The sequence below is a fragment of the Aythya ferina genome (genome assembly GCF_964211825.1).
Source record: "Aythya ferina genome assembly, chromosome: 1".
NCBI classification, from domain to species: domain Eukaryota; kingdom Metazoa; phylum Chordata; class Aves; order Anseriformes; family Anatidae; genus Aythya; species Aythya ferina.
The window spans coordinates 110,199,365-110,217,490 of record NC_140296.1 but is presented as its reverse complement, the minus strand read 5'-3'; the positions used below and the strand labels follow the sequence as shown (position 1 = coordinate 110,217,490).

The window sequence follows — 18,126 nt, the reverse complement described above, 5'->3', positions numbered from 1 at the left end:
GCCTCGGCCCGGCCGCGCTCCGTGGCGGCGCTGCTCCCCCACCACAGCCGAGGGCTGAGTGTGGCCGGGACCCGGTGGGCAGGGTCCTGCGTGCCTCCCCCTGCCGTGTGCTCCCAGGAGCGGGTCGCCTGCAGTGGCCAGGCGCGGTGTTGAGCCATGGGGCGGCTGCGTTGAGGTGCCTGGGCCCAATCTGCCCCTGCTGCCCTACAGGGAGTGGTGGCTGCTGCCCCTGAAACTGGTGGTGGAGCTGCTGGTTGTCACTGGAGGCTGCCCTCCAGTGTGTGCAACCCTCTGTGGGGCTCTCGTGGGTCACGTCATGGCAGCTTTAACCCACAGGAATAAGGGCGCCGATGTGGCAGAGAGTGTTGTCAGGACCCTGGTTTCCCCAGCATGAGACCTGCCTATTGCACGGCAGCCATCCCAGTGTCTGTTTCTCCTCAAATGCAGGAACTTCGACTGCATTACTTGGAGTAAAACAGGGCCATCTACTGAAAAAATAACCAATGCCTAGAGAAGAGCTGTGTGTGTTTATGATACTTCCTCCGAACCTCTTAGCTTTACTCATTTACAGCTCAGGAGTCTCATGAGCGTTATGCGGCTGTTGCGTACCTAGCAGACCTCAGTCAGCCTGAGGGGTTTTTGGAACTTCCCTGGACACCTGAATTCATCAAGCACTTCATCCAGACTGTAAGTAAGAGGCTCCTTCTCCTGTTATAACTTCAGGGGTGGATGGGGAGGGGGAAGCAATCTCAGATGAAGAGAGTGGAGGTGGGTTTTACCACAGAGGATGTCTGGAGATGGTGGTTTTATCAGCTGTCTTCACTAACACTCATCAGTAGCTCTAGGCTTGTTCTGGCCAAAGAGTAACAGTTGCTGCCTTTGTGCACGGTAGGAAGCCAAAAAGAGCTGCAGGGAAGTACCCAAGAGGAAGGAAAAATAGAAGCCCATGCTGTTGCCTCTGCTTTATTCAATTTGATCATTTAGAATTAAGACATGGCTGTTACTGCTTAGGGATAATAGTTGAGATTGGTTTGTGTAAACTTTTCTGCAGCTTTGGGAAAGTGGACTAAAAGAAAAGAGGGAAACAATAGGACTGAGTGCCACCAGTGTACTATGTAGGACCTGCTCTATTCAGAATGGTTTCTAAGAATACAGTCTTCAGAACTACCTCCTGCTTAATGTTTCGGTCAGCTCAGTCGTATTTATCCAGCCTTCAGGAGACAGGCTCATTAATCCACTGCTGGATATAATAACCATGCTGATAAGCAGCCAAATTAATATAGGTTATAGTGCTTTGGGCTAAGCAGACGCTATCCTAACATGAATCCAGGCCATTTGATTGATCTTTCTTCCCAGGTTAAGTGTGGGAAGGCCTGTCCCATCTTCATTGTCTCTCTGTATCAAACTGTGAATGCTAAACCTTCATCTTTCCTGGTCCAGATTTATTTTGGTGTTCTTTGATGCCAGGAGGAGGTGCTGTGGCCCCTCATTAAGAGGAAGGAGACACATTTACATTAAGCTGGTATCTATAATGTGAAGGCTGAGTGATTAGCCACACAAGCCACCAACTGGGTATGAAGGCTTTTTTTTTTTTTTTTTTTTTTGGTGAGACTGAAATGGTTATGTAGGTAACTGTAGGTTTGGGTGGAGAAGTAGTTACCAGAAAGCAGACCCAGGAGAAAAAGCATGTGCTGAGGAAGAATATTGAAGGTTCCCCCAGGACTGATGATTTCTGGAGCTTAGTAGTTCTGCTGAATCTGCAAGAGCTGATAAACATGGGCACCAAGCTTTGCCTAAATCTGTGCAAGGCCAGTAGATGCTATTATCAACAGATGGTTGCATGATTAGAGGACAGGGGATCCTATTTGCAGGCTAAGACTAGTGGCTTGTATGTGCATCCATTGAAATAAATGACTTTGAGGGACTTTCTGAACAGCTGCATGGACACCTGTGGGTCACCACAACCCCTGAGTGTACAGCTGGCATTGTCCTCCGAGAGTTGCTCCAGCTGGGTGACTGTATGAGTGAAGTATAAGGGAATAAGTGCATGTTGTATTATCTGCTGTCGGTACTAATAGCTTCCTAGAGTGAAAAACTTGAGTATTTCTGGCTATCTCATCCCAAACTTGTGTTGCATAGCCAAAGAGTTTTTGAGTGAAAGAGGAAATTTGTTTTCTGCTAGGGTCCCTCTGTTTTCCTTTCTGCACAGGACTTACTTTTTCCCTCTACTGGCCCTTCTACAGCTACAGCAGTTGTAGATCCCAAACTGGAGGCTAGCCTTAAGACTTGCCCAAAAGTATGAACCTTCAGTAAGTAACACGATACAAAAATTGCCAAAATACGTGTATTTGCCTGATGTATTTGATGGTCTCACTCACTCTTAGCCATTTCTACAAAAACTAATCCAGCCGTTATTTCTAGCATCGTTTTCTGTCTCCCTCAAGTTCCAGACCAGATTTTCCTGCTTCTTCCCCGGCTCACTGATGGAGACATCAGCGTGCTGTTCCAACACTCTTTCTGGCTGTTTCTCACAGCTCCCTGCTAGTCTGTTACACAGCCAGTAGGACTGTTGTAGTTTGCTCTGTAGCAAAGGTTATTTCGGGTGCTTTCTCTGAGGCAAAGAGTAGGAGTGGTAGTCAGCATAAATGTTTAATAAGCCCTGAGAGCTAAGACTTTAAGATGAAGCTCCTTTTGAAGCTACATTTACAGTCTCTGCTCTCCCAGGCTTTGTATAATGAAAGCACCCCAGGCTACTGTGGTGTGGTTTTGGCATGTGCTGCAGTTTCCCCCAAGCACGTTGGATGGTTGTAGGCTTCAGAACCCCTTGACTCTCACTTCAAACACACCTTTTGCCTCACCTTCTCTACCTTCTTAATTTCCTGCAAATCCAGAGCTCTGTGAAGGAGCATCTGGCTCTGATCTTTGATACCTTCCCTCAATCACAGTCCCTCCCTCATTTTTTTTCCCTGCCAAATCAAGCACAAACACCCACAAATTTACTTTCATCGTGTTCCATGTGCCTGGAGTGGAAAATCACTTGGCTGTAAGTCTGGTGTCCTTGCTTTACATATTCAACATAGGTTAGAAGAAGGGTGCTTGGGAAAGAGTTTGGTTCTCTAAGCTGCCTCTAAGACTGAGCTCAGGAAAGCACTCTTTCTTGATCTTGAGTTTCTCTCAAAGCTATAGTCAGGCTTTTCTACTTGCTACTCCCTGTGTGTGCAGGGCTGTTGGTGGAGGATTTTCTCAATTCATCCTTTTGTGCTAAGTGGAAGTCCTAGGTTTTCTGAACTCCTTGAAAAACGGTGAGTTTTTTTTATCAGTCCTATTCCACTTGCTGTCAAAGTGCTTTTGAGGTGGCAGAGCGTTACCAGCTTCCAAAGCTCATTAGCTGAGACAAATTCCATCACTACCACCTCTTCTGACTCTGAGAGTGTGAGCTTTTGAATCTACCTTCCCCTCTCCTCCTGTGTCGTCAAGGTGGTGTGCTCTAAGAGGATCTTTGAGCCCCAGCATCTGGGCCGGGTACCTTTACAAGATTTTCTGTAGCTGCCTGGACCTGGCTGTGCTACGCACTAGTTTGTGCTGTGCCATACTCACTAATTTGCTGTGAGCAAGTTTTGTTTAGTGCAGGACAATTTTAGTGCAGGAAGTTTTGCTCAGAGCAGGACAATGATGAGTGAAGGCTGGTCATCCTACCTGCATTGAAGGTCTCCAGAAGTATGGAGAACTAAAGGAGGTTTATGTGCAGATAGTAAAGGTGGTGCAAGTTAAAGGGAAAATCTCCAGGTGTTATAAATGAAGCTGCCAGTAGATGTGAAGTAGCTAAGGTATGGTTCTTCCTATAGCTTTTACCCATGTACCATCAGTGGGGCTAGTCAGGCACAAATGTTATGTGGGTTCAGTGGAGGAGGGAGTAAGCTCTGCAAGCTGCTGAGGTTCAGAATTTGTGATTGGCATTAGTGGGGCCTCTGGGGCTGAGCTCAGCCGTTCCCATAAGAAGCCATGTGGCTTCTACAGAGTTAAGACTGCTTCCTGTTGGAGAGCTGCTCGTGGAGCTTATTTTCCCCTTGGCTCTGAGCTGTGTCCTGTAACACTCCACCCTGTGGCTGGTAAGGTTCAGGAAATCTGGTCACATCTGCAGTACCTGGGTTTGGGATGTTTGCTACTGAATATTCAATTATTTTAAGCGAAGGAGGCTAATTATGGAAGCGTTAGAGCAACTGGAGCATACTGCATGAGAAATGTAGTACCAGAGTGAGACCCAGTAAAGGCTGGGCTCTTAAACTAGGATTCAGAAGTTCTGCAGGGGCTGCAGAGCTACTGAGCTGGATGGGGCAAAACAAGCACAGGAGAACCCAGAGTTCAGTCTTGGTGAAGCCCTGTCTGAATCTGCCAGCAAAGAGAGTCATTAACTCAGCCCTCAGCTAGCCCAAGGGCCTGTGAAGAGAGGCCAGGCTTTAGGAATGGAAATGATGGAGGATCCAAGAAAAAGCGAGGCATCAGCAGCTCAAGCCTGGGGTCAATCTAAGGGCTTGTGTATGCGCTGGGAGCAATAAACCAACTACATCTCTTGCTTGAGAGAAGATGCAAGAGCTTCAGTGGTTTCACCCCTTGAATTTGTATGTGCCAGGGGGTGCCTGTGACAGCGATGACAGTATTATAAAGAATTTCTCACAATGGCAACAGATTACAGCAGCCCCCAAAAGGAAGGGAGACACCTGGTTAGTGTGAACTGTATGTGTAAGTGCACTTATAAATGTGGGGTCAGGCATATATTGGAGCCTTTTTATTTGTACCCCTAAAAAGGTAACAAGGAAATCCACTTTACTTTGAGTAGAAAGAATTTAGGACTTCGTTATTATTATTTATTTTGTACAAGGGATGGATGAGGGATTAAATCATTCCTGAATGAACAACAGACTGGAAAAGGTATGGGTGTGTAATGGCAGGGCATGGGGAGAGATGTGGTAGATTCAGAAGGTATCGGGTCCTTCCCCTCATCAAAAAGATGCATTCAATATTGAACCCATTTGCCTTTGCATCGCATGGCACCGACACAAACTAAAATCGACTATATTCCTATAGAAAAGGCCTTGGCATTAGGCCATGGCTGTAAAGACTTTTTAAGATCTGTTTGAGAGGCCATGTTAACTAAAGCTGATCATAAATCACTTTTTGCCATTGCCAGTGGGGATCTGGCAAACACCTTCCTGCAAACAGAACGTCTCTTTCTTTAGCTAGAGTTGTATAACTTGCAAATTGAATGCGAACCTGAGAAAGATTTAGTAGTTGCAGGCGTACTCTCTAGTGCCTTTGACAAAAATGCTGTGGAACAAAGTCCCAGGCTAGATTATGTATATGTCAATTGGGGAAAACAAAACAAAAAAACCCAGCCCTGTCGGTTCTCAAATGAAATGCAGACTTTTATTGCCAGTGGTTTGCTGAGGACGAGACACTGCAGGATGTAATTAAGGTTCTGCTAGAAAATGATTTGCACAGCTTATTCTGTCCCTGTTTCAGTTTAAAACGATTTAGATACCACTTCTTTGAGGCATGAAGAAAACTGATCCCACTGCAGGAAAATAGTTTAAAGGCACAGAAAGCCATTTAGAGCCTGAAGGCAACGCGAGCCATCTCTGCCTCCCTCTGTGGTCAGAAATACAGGTGAGGGTAGATGGAGGAGCATATGCTGGTGGAAAACTCTCATCCTCCAGAAGGAAGGTGACTTTGTCTCATGTCAGCTCGATGTGAAAGTCCTCCCCAGCCATTTTCATATCTCTGGGAAGCCTTTCTTGGAAGGCACTATAAGGGAGCGGGACTCTTGTATCTGCTAACAATGGATTTTATATATGTGTGGGTGTGCAATTCAATATGTATGTATCAGTGGACCACAGTTCAGTACAAGCTGAGGTTTATGGTAGCTGGTCCCAGTGCCTTTATGTACCACGCTGGTGGAAAACCATGTCAAAAAAAAAACACCAGAAAGGGGGCAGTGTCCATCTATCTGTTGCACTTCCATCACTACTCAGTTGCAATGGGTTGTCACGCCTGTGTTAGCAGAAACTGATCTCATCTGTGTGGGTTTGCTGAGATGAGTAAACAGAAAGTCGAGCGAAAAACTTCATGGGGTTTTGTAGCTTGGGACTGCCGCTGCTTCACAGATGGTTTGTGTGACAGCGAGAGGCAGCAATTACAGACAAGGTGTGCTCTGTGGAGGCCTCATGCTCGTGTGAGGAGGTTGTTGCAGACAGCGTGTGCTGTGGAGAAATAGATTCTCATTTCCCAAACCCCAGAGGGCAGTGGGAGGGTGTAAATTGCTGCCTTTCATGGTGGTGGTCTCGGGTGATAAATGCATCAGGTTAGGGTGGCTGTAGTCCAGAGAAGCAAACAACTTGAAACAGTGGGCTTTCTGCTAACTGGCCATGCTGTGGGATTTCCAGAGGACGCAGGAGGTGGCTCCAGACATCTGGGACAGGGCTGTTTGAAGGAGTAGGCAGCTTGTATGTACTTGGCATTGCCCATTAGGTGAGCGCAGCTGAATGCGAGTTCAAGCCCGGGGAGCTGCAATATTCAGAAGCTCTCCCAGGAGGTGCCGTTGTGCAGACCAGCACTGATAGCTCGAGATCAGACAGTGATTAATGCGAAGCTCTTCAGGGTTCTGGCTCGGAGTAAATCCATAACAGTGTGGACTGTGGGACCTCTTGCCTGCTAGCTCACTGACAGCAAGCGGCGTGTTCCTGCACAGGAACAGTTCAGAGGGCTGCCCTTCCTCCTCAGGCCCCAGCACTTGTCGCTCCCACTGCCATTGCTGCTTCCACTCCTTTCCTTCCTGCAAACCGTTGTCGCTGGAGAATTCCTAGATGGTTGTGACTCCAGAGATGTTAATTCATTCAAGTTGTTAAATCATTGAAGCATTGAACTGTAATTGACTAGCTTTGTTTCAACTGCTTTTTTTTTTTTTTTTTTTTTTTTTTTTGCAGCTCTGCAAAAAATAGTGCATTTCTCTATCTTAACGTTGCTTGGATGTAATAGAATTTCCTTCTGCTAATAAAATGAGGCATTAAGTTTCTAATTTAGGGATGGGATAAAATGAGTTGTGCTGTGATTTCTAATCATGGGAGAACTCTTCTAATGTGCACACATTCGGTGTTTGTCTTATAAAAATGGTTCCTTAACAATGCCCATTGCAGCTAATTTGTAACTACATAGTGTAAACATTGATTTCTGAAGTTTTTTTAATAGATCCCCGTGCTACTTAATTATCACTAACTGACCCTTGTTTTCTAATGGTGATTAGTTTAGTTTCCTCAAACTTTGTAAGAGATGAGTCTCAAATGGCAGTAGGATGGACAACTTATTTTATATCTAACAAGATAGGAAGGTCTCCGAGGTGTTACTATGCCTTCCCAGGGGTAGGATCTCCTGTTCACAGCAATGCCCCTCATAGTTGGACATCTAGAATGTTCTGTCTGGTTCATACAAAGCTGGGTTAAAGTCAGGGAGAAGCAAATTGGAGTCAGAATTTCTTTGGGGTTTAAAAAAAAAATCTGTCATCTCACTGAGCCCTTTGGTTGTGGTAGGTATCTTTTGGGTCTGGCACACCTTTTTGTCTGTGAACCAGCTGGATTCTTCAGTACCCATGTCTACATGAGTAGAGGGGAAAGCAACCTGCTTTCTGAAAACAACTTGCTGTGAGGAAACTCTAGGCTGACTTAATCCAGTTAATGCAGTTCCATTGCATTAAACAGTTATCAGAGAGGAATTCCTCTTCTAGAGATCAAGTCTTCCACTGCAGCTTTGCATCCCGTTACGCTATTCAAATGGTTGTAAGACCAGAGCATCGCATCTTATGACGTTCTTTTAAAACAGATGATTAGAGAGCAGTTCAGGGACTTGACCAGCTTGGATGAGCTGCCACCAAGAGAAAGGGAGGTGGGTTTAGAATAAGTTGTATCTGCATGTGGAAAAATAAAATGTGAGATGTGGAGGGGAGACTGGGAAAGGATATGAATTTTTAGAAGGTCATCAAACACCAGAGATCCCAGAAGCTTTTTAAGGCTGTTTGCAGACCATAAGCTATATTTGTTATTGTTTTTGTTCTGCTGTAGATTAATCACCAGTTTGTAGTGGGCAATAAGTTATACTTTGAACGCATGTCATCAGAGTACCCCTACACTGCCTGTGCAACAAAAATAATAGTTGTACTTCACCTGTCAGGAAAACCCTACAATTTATAAAGGGTAAAAAATGACCAGCTCTGGAAAATCTGAGGAACAAGAGAGATACGCATCCAGAAGAGATGTGAAGCAGTTGGCACAGAGTTTGCCAGATGGCCTGGGCTCCTCTGCAGAAGCTGGGACGGCATCTTGTAACAGGACCAGGCGGGATCTCCTTGGGCTGGGAATCCAGGCCCTTGAATGATGTGCTGCAAGCAGCTGTGTTGTGCAGGGCAGCCACAAGACTATAAAAGCACTCGTCTCATTCTGTCCTCCCGCAAGATGAATCCCGAGGCTGACAGCATTGTTGGTTGCTGAAGTATTTTGAGACTGGGGAAGTTGGAAGCGTGAGGGGAAAGTGCTAATTAAAGTAAAAGGCTTAAAACAGAAAAGTTACAAACTGAGCTTGAGTATATTTAGGGGGAAAATTTGAGAGAGGCTTTTAATGATCAGAGATTCTGGAAGAGACTTCCAAAAGCTTTTGGTTATCTTCTTACCTCCTGTCATCGCAGAGCTTCAAGGGATGTGGAGATGGTCTATCAGTGATGGTAGGACATGGTTTGGATGCCCACCATTCCAAACAAGCAGTGAAACTTCTTGTCAAATACAGTGTCACTGAAAGCTCAGAAAATAGGGCTGAAGGATCCACTGGGATGCCTTCTTGTCCATCCTGCTCTCCAATAGCATGGTTAGCTGTATTTGTCATTCCTGACCAACACTTGCCCTATTCTTGAAGACATGTGGTGGTAGTAGAGGCTACACAGTAAGCACATCCTGTATACCAGTGCTGGCATTATAGCTCATGTGTAGCTAGTCCTACCCCAACTACATTTGAATAGCTGACTTTTCCTAAGCAACTGTAGAATTTTGCTTGTCTTCTTTTTTTTTTTTTTTTTTTGAATAACATTTTTTTCCAGACTTTCTCAGATAATCAAAGCTGTTTTGAATACTAATTCGGTTTTCCAGCATATTTGCAGCCCCTCCCAGCAAGGTGCCACCTAAAAGTTTAATAAGCTCAGTCTCTGTTCCTTCATTCTAGTCGTTAATGAAAATATTCAATAATATAAATTCTGGGAGAGCTCTCTACAAAAATCTAGCTTGATGCACCTCTCCAGCGTGATAGAGAGCTAGCAGTAACTACCAGTTGGTTATGAAATTTTCCCCTTCCCCAACTAACTTGATCAAGAACAATTTGCTTTCAGAGTTTGAAATGTCCCAAGTTTAAAGTTTGTTATGAAGAAAAGTATCCAAAGACTGGGGGAAGCGTAGAGTAGTCCTAAACGCAAAACGTACTCCTAGATTGTAGAAGATCAGTGTTCTAGCTGCAAAATCCATAACCACTAGGAGGAAGATGACTTGCTCAAGAAAATTCTTTATTTTTGTCACCCTGCTGGAAAATGACCAGGCAAAGACACCTTCTGGCCTTGAAGCTGGAGTTTTACAAAAATAGTCTTGGTAGGTTGTTGAAAAAACCCTGTTAATTCCTGCCTTTTGGAACTCTACAGAAAGCTTGGCAATTCTGTAAAGGCTTTGTTTCAAAAAAACAAAACAAAACAAAAAAAAAACTCTCATGATTATTCCTTTTTCCTCTGGAGTCATACAGTGATCTCATACTGATGGTATGGTGATCTTGTAGCTAAGAGCTTCTCAGACATACTTCTAAAGCTGCTTAGACCTTCAAATGGCCAAGAGGAGTACTTGAAGTTTTCAAGGTAATGATGCCTTGTACCTTCAAGATTTAAGCCAACCTCTGACTTCTTGGTATCAGGAAGAGCTGTCTGCAGAAGGCAGATTATTCAAATGGTTGTGCTGCTGTTCAAAGGGACCACAGCTGGCTGGAAAATGGGCCAACAGGAGTTAACAGGAGTGAAGTTCAACAAAGCTTGAAACACCAAGCTCTGTCCCTGGGCAGAAATAACCCCAAGCCACTAGTATGGGTAGGGTGCCAGGAGGCTGGAAAACAGCTTAGCAGAGAAGGATCTGAAGGTCTTTTTGGACACCATGTTAAACATGAGCTAGCATCACACACCCGTAGAATGATTTGGGTTGGAATGGACCTTGAAGATCACCTAGTGTCCTATTTTTCTGGCAGCAAAGAAGGCCAACTAGGAAGAGCATCACCAGCAGGTCAAGGGAGGTGACCCTATCTAGTCAGTGCTGGTGAGACATCTGGAGTGGTGTGTCTAGCTCTGAGCTCCCCAGTACAAGACAGACATAGGTGTGCTGGGAAGAGTTCAGCAAAGGGCCACAAAGTTGGTTAAGTGCTTATATGAGGAAAGGCTGAGAGAGCTGGGACTGTGTGGCCTGGAGAAAAGGAGGCTTGGGGATCTCATGAATGTGTGTGAATACCTCATGAAGGGAGTAAAGACAGGCAGACACTTCCATGTGGCATGCAGTGAAAGAGTAAAAGGCAACAGGAGACTCCATCTGAACATAAGGAAATGCTTTTTATACTGTATGTATTGAACACTGGAACAGGGATGGAGTCTCCATCCACAAAAATTCAAAATCTGGCTGGGTACAGCCCTGTGAGACCTGCTTTAAGTTGACCCTTCTTTGGGCAGGGTTGGACTACACAATTTGGAGTGGTCACTTCCCACCTCACTGGTTTTGTGATTCTTGGGAAAATTCTTACACATCTTCTGATGCATCCACGTGTGGCACTATTAGAAGCAGGGCATTGACTTGATTCCCAATTTATACGAGGTACAGAGGAAGAATTTGTTTTGATGTAAGTGGATGAGAGGAAGGTGTCTGTTCCCCGTGTCCCTGTCACTTAGCAGACGCACCTCTACGTGTGCCAGCTGACAACAAATTAGCATTTTACGCACGACTGACTCTGGAAAGCCAAAGGCAAGTGTTAAAGAAAGCCCCGTGTGCTGTAAGTGTAGACCTATGTGTACAGGTCTAGATACATTATTAAGAATGCTCTCGCTCAGATATGGACTTTATCCTGTCTATGCTATTATTGTTAATGTTTTCCTATTATCATCATTATCTCTTTTTAATTACAGGCATAGATGGAAATGTAAATCATCTCTACTCTGACCTAATGAAGGAGCAATTGCATTTTCTTTCCTGTTCTGGGAGAGGATACAGATGAAGCAGACTCCCCAAGCCACAGGCCTGAGCACAAGGTAAGCCATTTGTTTCAAATGATCTGTTTGAAGAACAGTGGATAGGGAGCCGGTGAGCTGCGGCCAGCAAGGGCAGTGGGAAAAGGTTGGGAGCGTGGCCTTGGCAGAGAAAAGAGGGCTTGCTCCAAAGGCAGACTCAGATGTCTGTACTGGGAAACCGCCTGTCTGTGTTCCCACAGTGTGTAGTGAAACAGGACTTAAACTAAAGACTGTGTCAAGAAACACTTTGCTGATACTGATTTTCTTTTCCACATGGAAATAAGCTGGCGGAGTCTCAACAGCTAGACAATGAGCAAACAGCATATTAGATTTTTCTGTAGAGTTATATTAATAGCATGTATTTTTCTCAGCTTCTCAGGTAGACCTTTTCCTATTCAACATCCTTTTTTCTTAGTTGTAGAATCTTTGTATGTACTGCAGAGATGTTTGGGAATATAGCATGTCCTATAGGCCCCTGTTACATAGTTAAATGCTGCTTTCTGAAGGCTTCTATAGGGTCTTGAGGAAAAAAAAAATAACTCTGTAGCATATGAGTAGGTCAGAGAACATTACCTATTGCTCAAGCATATAGGATTCCTCTACCAGTACATGATCTGAAGCTCTGGTCATGCTCAGACTTCAGATTGTTTTGTGACAGAGCTGCTTGAGTTGCGATAGAACAAATAGCATGTACAAGGCTAGCAAAGGTAAGGCAAACAATGTAAGTGATGCTTTTTTTTTTTTGCGTACATGAAGTGTAATCAGTGTTTCTGTAATGCTCCTCTATATCCCGAAGCATTGGTGGTTCAGTCTTTCTACACCAATGACCAATAATTTTTGGACTGATTTTGAGGGCTGGCCAGTTATTTGGTTGTAATAGATGCTGTGTGAGGGAGAGAGGCAGAAGATGGCACTATGTTACTGCATCTGGATCCCATATAAAGTCACCGAGCGACCTGTGGTCAGCAGCGGGCATGTGTAACCAGGTGGTTTGAACTGCAAGGTTCTGTCACAGTGCTGGTATCAGCAAGTTCTGACCGGGGTGGTGTCAGTCTCAAGTGCCACGGCTTGTGGAGATTAACTGGTTGGTCACAAGGGCTTTTTCAACAGAATCCGAGATACTGTGGCAGGTTGTCTGGCCCCGTGGCACCCAGACAACGTAGCATACTCTCTGGTGGAGTTAGCTCCTGAGCTCTCTGCAACCCAGCACTGCCATCCTCGCAGGACCTCTGTAGTAAAACAAAATGGCCTGCAGGTCTGGGGTGAGGCTTCTGGAGCTGCTTCTGTCATCCCAGATCTGAGACTCCAGGAAGAAGGAAGAAAGTCTCCCGAAAACAGTGTTTCTCATTAGCACTAGTTTCAGGCAAACAGTTTTCAGATGAGCTGGTGTCCTTCAGCAAGGTGCTATCATAAATGTGCTCCTTCGGGGACCATGGGCCTCGTCCCTTAGTCCCTCCTGCCTTGACAGGCAAAGCCTGTATATTTACAGGTTTATCTAGAGAGTGGTATCATATCCATGTGGAGTAGCATACACTGAAACTTTAAAATGTGCCAGACTCCCTGCCTTTTTTCTTCAAGCCTTAGGGTGTTTCTAATTTGCTCTTCACTGCACCCTCCTTGAACGGAGGAGTATTGTGTTGCTTAAGAGGCAGCCTTGGGCGAGATGTGGTATATGATTTCTCACCAGCTCTGGGGTTAAGTGCCAGCATCAGGGTACTTTGCCTTCCTCTCCTCTCCCGTCTTGCTTTTGCTGTTCAGAAGCAGGAAGAAAACGCTGCCCCTGTTGTTAACCCACATCCGTTCAGGACAATTGGGGCTTTTGCCTCTGTCTCCAGGAGAAGTGGAAGCAATCCCTGCTGCTGGAGTGTCTTCATCTGCAGCCCCGCTGAGGTGCCCCTCCTGCTGCTGAAGTGTAAATCCCCAGTAGCTCTTTTAACCAGCCTTCTCATACTACTTGAAAAATAACTTTCTGTTGTCATTAACGCTGATCTATAGCCGCATTAATGTGTGAAATCACTGGGTGTGAAAATAGTGTACTAACCGCTACTTAATGTAATATTACCACAGTAATGTCTCTAAAAATATCTTGTCCACTTGATTGCTTTCATTGTGAACTAGAGATAATGTACCACTTACAGCTGATGATTAAAATTCATAAAGCTTTGGTTCTTAATTACAGCAACTTGCAATCAAAGTGAAATGTCAGATCCTGAATGTTGTTTATCTGTATACAAATTCACAAAAACAAGAAAATATAGGGACCGTCTACACAACAAAGCTGAGCTGCCTTGGTTTAAGGTTAAGTAAAATAAATACTCATGCGGGTATTTATTGAGACAGGTTGGTGAGCGTGAGATCTTTGACATGGCAGAGCTCGTCTCTTGTGAAGCGTACATCTTTGGAATATTCAAATGGTGAAATAAGGGAAGAAATTTGGAAAACATTGATACAGATGGAAATGTAGACTTGATAGAAAAATGTTGTGGATGGATGGAAGTGACTAATTTATGTGCTAGGAATGGAAATTGTGCAATTCAGGCTCAAGGTTAAACCGAAGAGGCATCCAAAGATGGAGGTATCTGAAATTACAGAGGTGGATTCCCCCTGCCTTGGGGAACTACCATGGGCACTGGCAGGAGAGGGTAGAATCCTTGCCTTAAACATAAACTGTAATCACATGCTTGGTCACGAGTTACATGGTAGAACAAAATTACATTCTTCTAGGTGCCCTTAGCTGTACATTTCCAGAGCTGTTGTATTTCAGATTTTTTTTTCCAACTTAATGCTAAGCTCTGAGGGTTTACAGTGCTCTGGGATGTGTCTTACCCTAGATTTACTAACATACTCTCAGCCCTAACTCCTTGTTAACACAGCATTCTCCCCCCCTTTCCTTTTTTTTTTTTTTTGTTCTGGTATGTAAGAATGTAAGATACATGCATAACTAAGTGTGGAAACTACAGTACTATTCCATTTATAGTCCTACTGGCTTTCTTTATTTGTCATATCTACCCTGTGCCAGTCTTTAAAAATCCAAACCCGAGGGAGCCAATTTCTCATAACATCAGTGAAACAAAATAACATCAGAACAATAGGATCCCTTCCTTACTAAATCTGAGTAGTTCCATTTATTTCTTCTGATTAAATGTCACTTTGAACGAGATCTGGCCCATAGTTTGGAAACTTCTTTTGAGAAGTGCTTTTTTTTTTTTTTTTTTTTCCACAGGGTGTTCCCAGTGTCTGCAAACTGATTATTTTTTTGTCCTTTTTGCTAGTAGATTAAACAAATAATTATTGCGTAAATGGGAATTCAGATCTTGACAATGGTATTCACTTTCCTAGGCTTTTCACGCCACCTGCCCTTCCATGTTACTCCTCTTGGTGTTTTCCTCATCAGTGTCACTGAAAGATGACTGAAGGTGCTTGGTTTTAGAGCTGATCCACTACACCCAGCGTTACTCCCCTGGCAGTTTGTCTCGTAGATGTTTGCTATTTGTCTACCTCTGTTCCATCTACACTGGTGAACTTTTTCGAAACAGGAAAACCATTTCCTCCGCTGGATGCATCATGCAACTCTGTCTCACCGAGTTATCCTGGCATGGAGTCTGCCCTGCTGGCTGTCAAGGCTTATGCTGATTTTGTAGCTCTCTGCTGGTGTTTATGCTACTTATGCATCACGAACAACAGGATGGCTAGTTTGCAGTGGAAACAATTCCTATGGCTGGTTGGTGTGGTGAATTCCTTGGTACGTACTCTCCTCATGTGCTCAGACCTTACCTAAGCTTAGTACCTGATCCCTGTTTCAGCATGCAGGGTATATGTGGCACAGTCCAGGCCATAGAGGAAGATTCTTGCACTAAAAAATTCCATCACGTTCTTCCCCCAACATCCCAACCAGAAAACTAGTAGGAAATTTGGTGCAAATGTCCTGTTCATCTTTGTGTTGCAGGTAAGTTGGTCCCTCGCACCTTAAGCAATGTTTCTGCAATATATTGCTTCCTGCAAAATCTGTAAGAACCATTCTTCTCAGAGTCAAATGAATTAAGTTTTATGCAAAGTAGCTTGCAGCTGTCTTGCTGTGTTTGTGTGTGCCTGCTAGCCTGCTTCCAGAATGTGAACATCTTTGTTTACAGGTAACTCAAGGTATCCGTCCCCTCCACGCAGTGTGTGCTGTGGACATATCCCTCTCTGCTTACTTCCCAGTCCCTCTCTAGGGGCTGTTTGCAATCTTTGAGAGGTTTAAGTGTTTCTCTTGGGAGTGTGCGGCTGTGGTGAGGGTGTGAAGAGATGCATTTAGCTAAGCTGTGTCTACATTGAGCGCGGAGCTACAGATAAATGCCCACATTTTCCCGGTGCAGTTGCAGCAGGCCACTGTGGTGCAGAGAGAAGCAACTGGGAGCTGCCTGGCTTGGGAGACATCCGGGATTTTCTGAGCAGCGTGAGCTCACTGAGGAACGTGTCCTCAGAGGCAATGTCTGACAGCTATCCCACTCGCATGAGGCGCCACATGTCGAGGAATTTAGTGTGAGTACAGCGGGCCAGGTTTGCATTTCGCCTGGTGCCTCTTCACACTTCCAGAATGCTGCAAAAAGGCCCAAGTGTAAAAGGGAAGGCAGCCCCTTGCAGTCGTGCTTTGTGCCACTGGAAATCCTGCAGGCTCTTGCTGCCATATGCTGCAGGTTGTTTGGGGAGGGAAGGCACCCTCGTGCCTCTCCCGTTAGCCTTTTATTCTGCGTAACGGGTTCGGGGTTGGCGATGACAGCTCTGCACCTAGGGGTAAGATGGTTCGTTCAGATTGGGCACCTGTTGTTCCCTCGTCCTCTCGGGCTGAGGATACAGCTCCTTTGAATGCTGTATTTATTACCTACTCCCTGAGCAAGAAATCAGACTGCAAAGGAGGCGAGGAGGTACAACATGTAAAAAACATGTCCTCCCACTCTCCCTCTTCCACAGGATAGGCTATGTTTGACTTCACACTTGAGGAAGCAGCTGAGAAATCCTTCAGATGTTTAAACATTTCAAACAGTTTGGATGTGTAAATGTCCTAGATTTTTAAAAAATTCTGCAGAAGTGCTTGAGTTACAAAGTGGACCACAAAATGTTTGTGGAAGTGTTCCTACCCTTCTGTTACCCTGTTATTCATTCCGGTGTTACTGGGGGAGGTGCAATTTTAGGGCAACAGGGAGGAAGCTGGGTGTTTCAAAGCGAATTTCTTATCCTTAGAAAGGACATAGTACACTTGCTGTTTTCAGTTTCCCTTGTTTCGGAGAGAATACTTCATTTCTGTGAAAATTTGCCATCTCTGTTTAATCACATTTATGTTTCGAGTGATGCTTTCTGTCCGAGGGCTGTGTTTCTGGTGACCCTGCACTGAGGCTTGGGCTAATCGGAGGTCACTGGCAAATCCAAAAGGGAGAGTTTCCGACGCTGGTAAAATCATGATTTAGTAATCCAGAATGCATAATGCTGCTTCTCAGTGATTCTCAGCTTCAGTTTCACATTCAGCAGCGTGGATGCGAGTGATTTTTCCTTCACTGCGTAGTAAATATGGTGTTTGTGAGAGGTCCTGCTCTGACAGCCCTGGAAAATGAGCCCTGTGTAAGCCCTCGGCGGAGAGGCAAAAGATGCAAGCTACAGGCTGTTCTTCTCATCCGGTTTCAATGATGGAAGAGGAAATAGAGTTTATACAAAACCTAGCCCAACCCCCAGAAACATCTTGCTTTGTTTATGTTCCGAGCTGTTTGGAAGAGCTATTCAGGCATTTCTCCATCTGACTGACTTTACATCTATTCCTTGATCTCATCGAGAAATCTGGCTTTTAGCTCCTGCTCGCAACGCTCCGATTTTCTCTCTCTCTCTCTCTCTCTCTCTCTCCTCTCTCTCTGCTCTCCTGTGTTTGAAAGATCCATGTATAACATGATTATGCAACCATGCAAATGGACACAGCTCTCTCCATTTGCTGCGAACCGCCCTTCAGGTCTCCCTTTATGAAAATAAAATTGCCAGTGAGACAGACGCCGTAGAGTGTAGCAGGAAGGGAGTTTCGTGTGGCTGGGCTCGAGCGTCTGAAGGCGACATTAGGGATGGGAGCAGACGATTTGCAGCAAACCAGCGTGCCAGTCTCTATCCACAGGAACCAGCATCAGTTAATAGGCTCAGACAGTTCAACTCCGAATCCTTTCCCCCTAGGAAATTGCAGATACTCGCCTTCCTGGCTGCTTCCCCAGCTGGAGGTCTTTCCCCCCACCCCAGAGCTGCAGGGAAATCAGCAGAGCAGCTCTCCCAGAAGGGCAATTTGCACCCTCCCGCTGCGAACACGCCGTCCTTTCTCTGCTTTGCACCCAGGCGGGAAGGCCCTGGGATGCAGTTAGCTTCTGCGCCTGGGTTTGGCACGAGCACTCCCAGTCCTGGGCCCAGGATGATTTTTTGCCCTGTGGGGATGGACCTGCCTCTCAAATTGCTCGCGTTGCCTGGAGGAGGAGTGAGGAAGTCCCTCGTGGACAGGAGATCATTTTGGGGGCTGGCTTTGCCCAAACTAATCTTCCTGCTTTATCACAGGGATAATATGTCTTATGCTAATGTGCTATAAACCCGCTGAGTTGGGGGGTGATGGTGGAATATAACTGTTAGCCATGGTTTTGCTTCTCTTCTATTTGATCTAGTTTCTCCTACCTTCAGGTTTCAGGAAAAAAAAATTGGTGTGAAGCTCGCACTGCTTGCCTGATGGTTCAGGGTGCCGTGGCCACCTCTCCTTGTCCCTGTGAGGGAAGATGCCCCTCTCTGCTGCGGTAAGAGCC

The 18,126-nt window shown here is 45.2% G+C and overlaps 1 protein-coding gene across 1 annotated transcript in view; it reads left to right on the top strand.

The window, feature by feature from the left end:
* Positions 1 to 42: 42 nt before the first annotated feature.
* The window catches only part of BCL9 (BCL9 transcription coactivator), an 82,015-nt gene continuing 63,931 nt past the window's right edge, over positions 43 to 18,126 (top strand). Inside the window, exons 1-2 of the mRNA XM_084518076.1 lie at positions 43 to 687; positions 11,231 to 11,353. The gene's annotated coding sequence lies outside the window, so the exon portion shown is untranslated. The remainder of the gene's footprint in view (positions 688 to 11,230; positions 11,354 to 18,126) is intronic.